This window comes from Mytilus galloprovincialis, chromosome 7, assembly GCF_965363235.1.
Source record: "Mytilus galloprovincialis chromosome 7, xbMytGall1.hap1.1, whole genome shotgun sequence".
Taxonomy (NCBI): Eukaryota; Metazoa; Mollusca; class Bivalvia; order Mytilida; family Mytilidae; genus Mytilus; species Mytilus galloprovincialis.
This window is the reverse complement of record NC_134844.1, coordinates 39,574,663-39,582,280: the sequence shown is the minus strand read 5'-3', so window position 1 is coordinate 39,582,280 and position 7,618 is coordinate 39,574,663. Positions and strand designations below refer to the sequence as shown.

At 33.4% G+C, this 7,618-nt stretch overlaps 1 long non-coding RNA gene across 1 annotated transcript; it reads left to right on the top strand.

Annotated features, from left to right (window-relative positions):
• Window positions 1-281: 281 nt before the first annotated feature.
• Window positions 282-4,419, top strand: LOC143082959 (uncharacterized). The gene is made up of 3 exons (XR_012980513.1): window positions 282-410; window positions 3,058-3,234; window positions 4,046-4,419. It is a non-coding gene; the product is annotated as an uncharacterized LOC143082959 (long non-coding RNA).
• The last annotated feature ends 3,199 nt before the right edge of the window (window positions 4,420-7,618 follow it).

Here is a 7,618-nt window from a genome sequence, read left to right as displayed (position 1 = left end):
TGGTGGGTCATCACAAAAAGATTTTCGGGGTGAGAAAATTTACGGGAAAAAAATCTCACTTCGTACCCAAAAAATGTAAGAACATATGTGAAAGTCTCAGGTTTGGAACACGTTATATACATATCTAAGTTTACGATATGGACTGAGATACAGACGCAAATGTTACCATTACCGCCTACTGAAAATAAATTACGCATATTGACCTATCTTACCTGATAAACACAATCCAAGTAGTACACTATAGATACTCAAGTTTGGATAATTCTAGTTTGTACCTGGTTAGATTATTGACTAACAACAGCAGGATTTGGGGTTTCCTTAAAAGCTATAAAAGCTAGATCTGAAACAGAATTTCTTTAAAAAGATTCGGACGAGGTTTTTCAGTGCCTTCGATAAATCCCAGAAACAAGGTATAGTTAATTTATTGGCTTTATCTTTACATTTATCATTATGTGAGTACTCCCATACTCAGACAGTTATTCGTCTTTTTAAGCAAAATAAGTTTTAAATTTTATATTCTTTTTACTGATAATATATTTAAAGCATCTATTGTACATAAACTCGTACTTGATTGGTGTTTGCTCCACGCTGCACCAATGCAGAGTACTATACCACAACATTATAAGGCACAACGGAAAACCTTTGATTTTACGGACGCCATCACGAGTTGGTTGAGTTACCGTTTCTCGGATGATATCGGATATGTTCCCTACGTCGTCACTACAATTCCCGTCCTTTTCATGAATGTGACTATTTACCGGTTCTGTTATAACAGGAGCAACACGACGGGTGCTACATGTAGAGCAGGATCTGCTCACCCTTCCGTAGCACCTAAGATCACCCCCAAATTTTGGTAGGTTTCGCGTTGCGTATTCTTTAGTTTTCTATGTTGTGTCATGTGAACTATTGTTTGTCTGTTTGTCTTTTTCAATTTAACCATGAAGTTGTCAGTTTATTTTCGATTTATGAGAATGTCCCTCTGGTATCTTTCGTCCCTCTTTTGACACACACACAGTCATCGTTTTAATACGCACATTATTAGATAAGAACCTCACACACACACATACAGGGGGCGTATTCAAAAAGGGAATAGAGGCAAACACTTTTTATGATTGGAAATTATAATTTTCAGCATAGATTTGTCCAAAAAATATCTTCTGTTTCGGGAAATGACCCCACTACTTTCTAAAAAAAAAAGACTTTTTTAATTGAATATGTTTGATGAATTCAAAATCAAAATCAAAACCATGCAAAGTTTAATCACCGCTATCGTGATTAAACTACACATGGTTTAAAATTGAAGTTGTATTCATCGTTAATTTTTTAATGTTTTACAATTTCATTTCAGATTTGTATAAAAAGATGAATTATTTCACCTTGCTAACGTATATCTTTTCAGCTACATGAATGTAACAATATTAATAGCTACAGTATTTGGAAATCACGATTAAATACATACATGTTTTCAACGTATATAATGTATTCATGATAAATATCGAAAGTATGGTGTTTTTACAAAAACTCTTGGATAACTTTAGCAACATTTATTGTCACGATGCAGAACATCATTTATATCGCACTAGTTGTGTCGTAGTATTATTTTTATTATTGTTGTCTCAAAAACCTAACGTCAACATTCATAAAACGGACTATTTGAAAACAACTGCCATTTTATCAAAGTTATCTGTGTTTTTCTTCTAAAATCTTACAGTTTCTACCCATAAGAAAACCAGGCACGTCGGTAACTTCAAAAATATTTCCTAGTGTAAGGAAAATTTCCGAGTTATAAAAATTTTCTGGCTTTATAAACAAACAAGTGGCAGAGGCAATGGCTTGACTAAATCGATGACTGAAAACATTGACGGACAAATAAGGACAATGGGTTGAATCCTAAGAGTAAGGATGATTTTAGTGTGCTCCTAAACAACGCGAAGATAAAAATAACGACTTAGGTAAGACGATTAATTGTAAAAGTCACATTCATGCTAATGCAATTGGTCGATACCTATATTTTGGCATTGAACCTGTTATGTGATTCACCGACTGTCAATGTCGTTTTTACACCAAATTTATTGGAAGTTTGATGCGTACTAATAGATATTTACTTTTAAGTGATTTAGAACTTGCTATCAGTAGCTGATGGTACGCTCATATCTGCACTAAGTGTCAATGTTTTTTAGGGATGTATACATATCCTGCCAAGTCTGGTCAACGATTTTTGTACATGTTTTCCGGATTTATTTCGGGATGATGAATTACGCTCTTTGCCACCTATGTTTGTAGTAAGCTTTTATGTTGTACTGTTATACCACTTCTCAGGTTAGTGTAGGGATAGAGCCAGATGTCTCGGGTTAGGACAGGGATGGCTACAGGTTTTATCCACAGACTATATGAGATTGTTCCTATTCAGGAGTCGGTTGTTCAGTGATTATATATCGTTGGTTCATGTCTCTCATTTCTGATTTTCATAAAACAATTATATCGTTATGTTTTCCCATTTGAAAGGTTTCATATTTTGCATGAGGTGACATTTTATAGCTGACTATACAGTTTCGGGTTTTTCATATTTGAAATCCATATTGTTGCCTGTGATTGCTTTCAACTACTTCATTTCAATTTATGAAGATAGATGTCATGTTGGCAATCATAACACATTTCCTCTATATTATTACTATATCTCACTCTTTTTGCTATGACTAGAACATATGAAGACTTTTTGGACGTTTAAAACTATAGAGTTCGAGCTATAAATATTAGTGATCCTTGCTGTAATTGCTTCTTTTCAGGAATGGGTTGATTTGCTTCTTGCAGTAGAACCTGGTTTTATTCTGATACTACATTTATAACAACCTTCTTTTGAAAGACGTTGAAAAGTATATGTATTGAAATAAATAAGTTATTATTATTATCATATATACATTATTAGACCCCAGTCGAATCAAACTGTGTGAATTTATTTGATTTCCTTTAGAGATTCTATCATATCGAAAACTTCATTTTATATTGTATTATATGACTGGATTAAGACATGATCTGATAATGGACAACTTTTTGTAGGACATAGTATCCATTATTGTTCTTTCGATGTCTTTATGGCATGTAACTGATGGTGGACCTGCTCCTGATGTTACAAGATTAGACATAATAAGTCATTCTTGCAATGGTCAAAACCCTGTCTTTTATTATGTCCAGATTGGATATGCCACGCCTACCATAGTCACATGGGATAGCTCTGTAAGTACATAACAGAATTCAAACAAAAGGAAATGAAATTGAGGAAAGAATTGGTGAATGTGTCTAAGAGACAACAACCCAACCAAAAGCAGAAAAATAGCCGAAGTCCATCAATTGGTCTTCAAAAAGCAAGAAAATACCACATTCGTACGAGGGCTACTGTACAGATGACCCGAAATGATATTGGTAAACGTGATCAAGATAGCAACACATCTACCCAAACATATAGTATCTGCTAGTCAGTAAATTTTGAATCGTCTCATAAAAAGTTGCGAAAATATATTAAAGAGAATATCAAATATCTCCACCAACATCAAAATATTTTTCATGTTATATATTTTATTGCATGCTATACACTAAGGTTTTTCTTATTGTTTTAGATCGTGTGATGACCAATAAATCCTTATCATCGTCTTTTGAACTGCCGTGAAAAGTTGTCTCTTTGGCAATCATATTTGTTTTTCGTTCACTTTTTGTACTTAGATGAGGCCGTTAGTTTTCTCGTTAGAATTGTTTTATATTGACATTTCGGGGAATTTAATAGCTGACTATGCGGTATGGGCTTTGAAGGCCGTACGGTGACCTAAAGTTGTTAATTTCTGTGTCATTTTGGTATCTTGTTGTCTCATTGGCAATCATACCACATCTTCTTTCTTACAACACAGTTCATTATTTGTATACTCTTTAAGTAGTACTCATACTTTGGGAATAAGGGAAGAAAAGTATGCTAAATAAAGAAAACCAAGATCAATCTAAGTCTGAAAATTATCATCCTCATTAATCACATTCTATATTTTACATTTTCCCCCAGGATGCCAGAAGGGATTGTACTGAAGTTGAACGATACCTCGATTGGAGTAGGATCATTACAGGATGGAGATATAGATGTGAACAAAAGACTAGCTGTACTGCTACTCTGAAACTTCTCAATGGAAATTTTAGGGATCAACAGTTTCAAGACTGCTGCAATATACACTAAATTCAAATATATCTCATGAGAATGAAAATATCGGATGAAGAACATAAACTGTGTGTAAAACAATACATATAAGACATATACACGAAAATTGAACATTACTTTCACGTACAAACAGATGTTTCCTGGAGCTACTTAGTTGACTTTTTTTAAGGATGAAAATATGTTGCAGATGGCACATACATAATAAATGATAGTTATCGAAGGTACCAGGATTATAAGTTAGTACGCCAGACGCGCGTTTTGTCTTCATAAGACTCACCAGTGACGCTCATATCAAAATATTTATAAAGCCAAACAAGTACAAAGTTGAAGAGCATTGAGGATCCAAAATTCAAAAAAGTTGTGCCAAATACGGCTAGGTAATCTATGCCTGGGATAAAAAAAAATCCTTAGTTTTTCGACAAAATCAAAGTTTTGTAAATGGGAAATTTATAAAAATGACCACATTATTAATATTCATGTTAACACCGAAGTGTTGACTACTGGTCTGGTGATGCCCTCGGGGACGAAACGTCCGCCAGCAGTGGCATCGACCCAGTGGTGTAAATAGTTATCAAAGGTACCAGGATTATAATTGTGTACGCCAGACGCGCGTTTCGTCTACATAAGACTCATCAATGACGCTCATATCAAAATATTTATAAAGCCAAATAAGTGTAAAGGTGAACAGCATGGAGGATCCAAAATTCCAAAAAGAAATTCTTCTTAGCTCGAATATCGTTTTTACGTTAATGTTATTAAACAATTCTCCATACCATTGTCTCTTTGACACATTCCCCATTTCCATTCTCAATTTTATCTTATACATAGTTCAAAATTAATAAATAAAGCTAGTAAACAAAACAAACAAGCTATCATTGGCTGATAGACTGATAGAAACAAAACCTTTAACGCTACAAAACATGTTTCAATCAGCTGTCATATGTCGTACAAACTAACGAGCAATGTTTCTCTGCACCAAAGTTCCAATAATATTTAAGTAGATCATTAGATAAGCCCTGTTTTACAAGCTATTGGAACACACATACAAAACTTACCTTAAAATTTATACATCAATTTCATGACCCATCGTACATAATATAAATTCAATCAAAATATAATGTAAGAGTTCGATGTGTTAAAGGTACATTGGGATATTGTATAATGGATATGGTACGTAAAAAAAAATCCCAAGTAAATACAATAAATTAGTTTTCATGCTTAAATAACTAAAGATGATCATAGAATCAATTATCCTTAACTCCAAAGTTCTAAAGATTCTGATTCCGCAACAATTCTCAATTTTTTTTATAGAATATAAAAAAGTTAGTTTAGTGCTGGTATGGCTATGTGTCATTTTGAAACATAATAATAATAAGGCAAGATTGGAAGGTGCACAACGTCAGATCATCTTCAAATGTATTTCACACACCATGAAACATTGTGCGATTATTTTGAATGTGTAACATGAAAACTGCTTGAATTATTGAACATAGAAACTACGTTGTAGATACTAATTTTATATCGGGTTTCCACACAATCAAGAGAGTAGATGAAATGAATGAGTCGAGCAATTAGTATGCCAAGGTCCAAATGAGTAAAAACACAAATAGGATGAACGCATATACTATTGCCTTTTAACCAAATACTTAGAAAGAAAAGATTTTCGGTAGCTGAAGATTATACACGAATTAGATATTAAATCAAATACTTTCAATTCAAGTGACAAATATTTTTAAAATTCATTAGTGTATGCTGGTTTTACAAATTTACACGAGGAATTTTATGCGATTTTGCTAGAACTTTTTTATAAAAATTACTCAACTTTGAAGTTAATATTTTTGACACAACACAAGTTAACATGTACACAAGATGAGTTTTCGCATTTTTATTTCATTAAGACAAAACCCTACAGAATGAAAATATATTAGTCATTTTGCAATTGCATTTATGTAATTTATCAATGAATGTTAGCGAAAGTACTGATACACTGATAGTCGCGAAACGCGGAATCCACATTATGACATTGTTGCAATGCAAAGTGTTTATGATTTATAAAATATTTTCTTTCAATAACTTAATGCTTTAATAAAATTGTTTATCAACATGAAAAAACGCGTTATAGTTTCGGCATTCACATTGATTGCTATAGATTTATAAACAAAAATAGTCGCATTCTTGTTTTTGTCGTTGGAACAGTTATATAATATGTCAATTAGAAAAAAATCGATTTAAATAAATAGGAAAACAAAAACAATTATCAATTCTAGAATAAAGCACAAAAATATGATATGTGTTAAAAAGACAACAACCCGACAAAAGAACAGCTGCAAGCCACAGATGGGCATTCAATACAGCGACAAAATCCCGTACCCGCAGTGTCGTTTCTGCTTGTTATTGACGATACACAATTACAAAATAAGGAGAAATTACATGCCAAAACGAGTCAATAGTGCTGAAAGTGGCATTAAAAACTAACTAACTAATTGGTCAATCGTTTGATACAAGTTGTAATTTGATTACTAAGAAAAGATGCTTAGTCTGACCAGTAAAGTGAACTAGAGATTCTCAAGAGCCTGTGTCGCTCACCTGTTACTGTATTTACTTATGTCGGCCATCTTGGTTGGTAGGCAGGGTCATTAGACACTTTTTTTTAAATAGATACCTTAGAAATGATTGTGGCCAAGTTTGGTGAAATTTGGCCCAATAATTAGTTTTAGTTAAGAAGATTTTTGTGCAAGTTACAAGAATGTGACCTACCGAATTAGACTATTTACCGGATTTGTTATCACATAAGCAACACGACGGGTGCCGCATGTGGAGCAGGATCTGCTTACCCTTCCGGAGCACCTGAGATCACCCCTAGTTTTTTGGTGGGGTTCGTGTTGTTTATTCTTTAATTTTTTATGTTGTGTCGTGTGTGCTGTTGTTTGTTTGTCTTTTTCATTTTTCATTTTTCCATGGCGTTGTCAGTTTGTCTTAGATTTATGAGTTTGACTGTCCCTTTGGTATCTTTCGTCCCTCTTTTACAAAAATGACGAAAAGTTGTTCAATATTGACTATAAAGGACAACAACTCCTTAAGGAGTTCTCTGACAATTTTGGTCATGTTGACTTATTTGTAGATCTTACTTTGCTGAACAGTATTGCTGTTTACAGTTTATCTCTATCTATAATAATATTCAAGATAATAACAAAAAACAGCAAAATTTCCTTAAAATTACCAATTGAGGGGCAGCAACCCAACAACCAGTTGTCTAATTCATCTGAAAATTTCAGGGCAGATACATCTTAACCTGATAAACACTTTTACTCCATGTCAGATTTGCTCTAAATGCTTTGGTTTTTGAGTTATACTCCAAAAACTGCATTTTACCCCTATGTTCTATTTTTAGCCATGACGGCCATCTTGGTTGGTTGGCCAGGT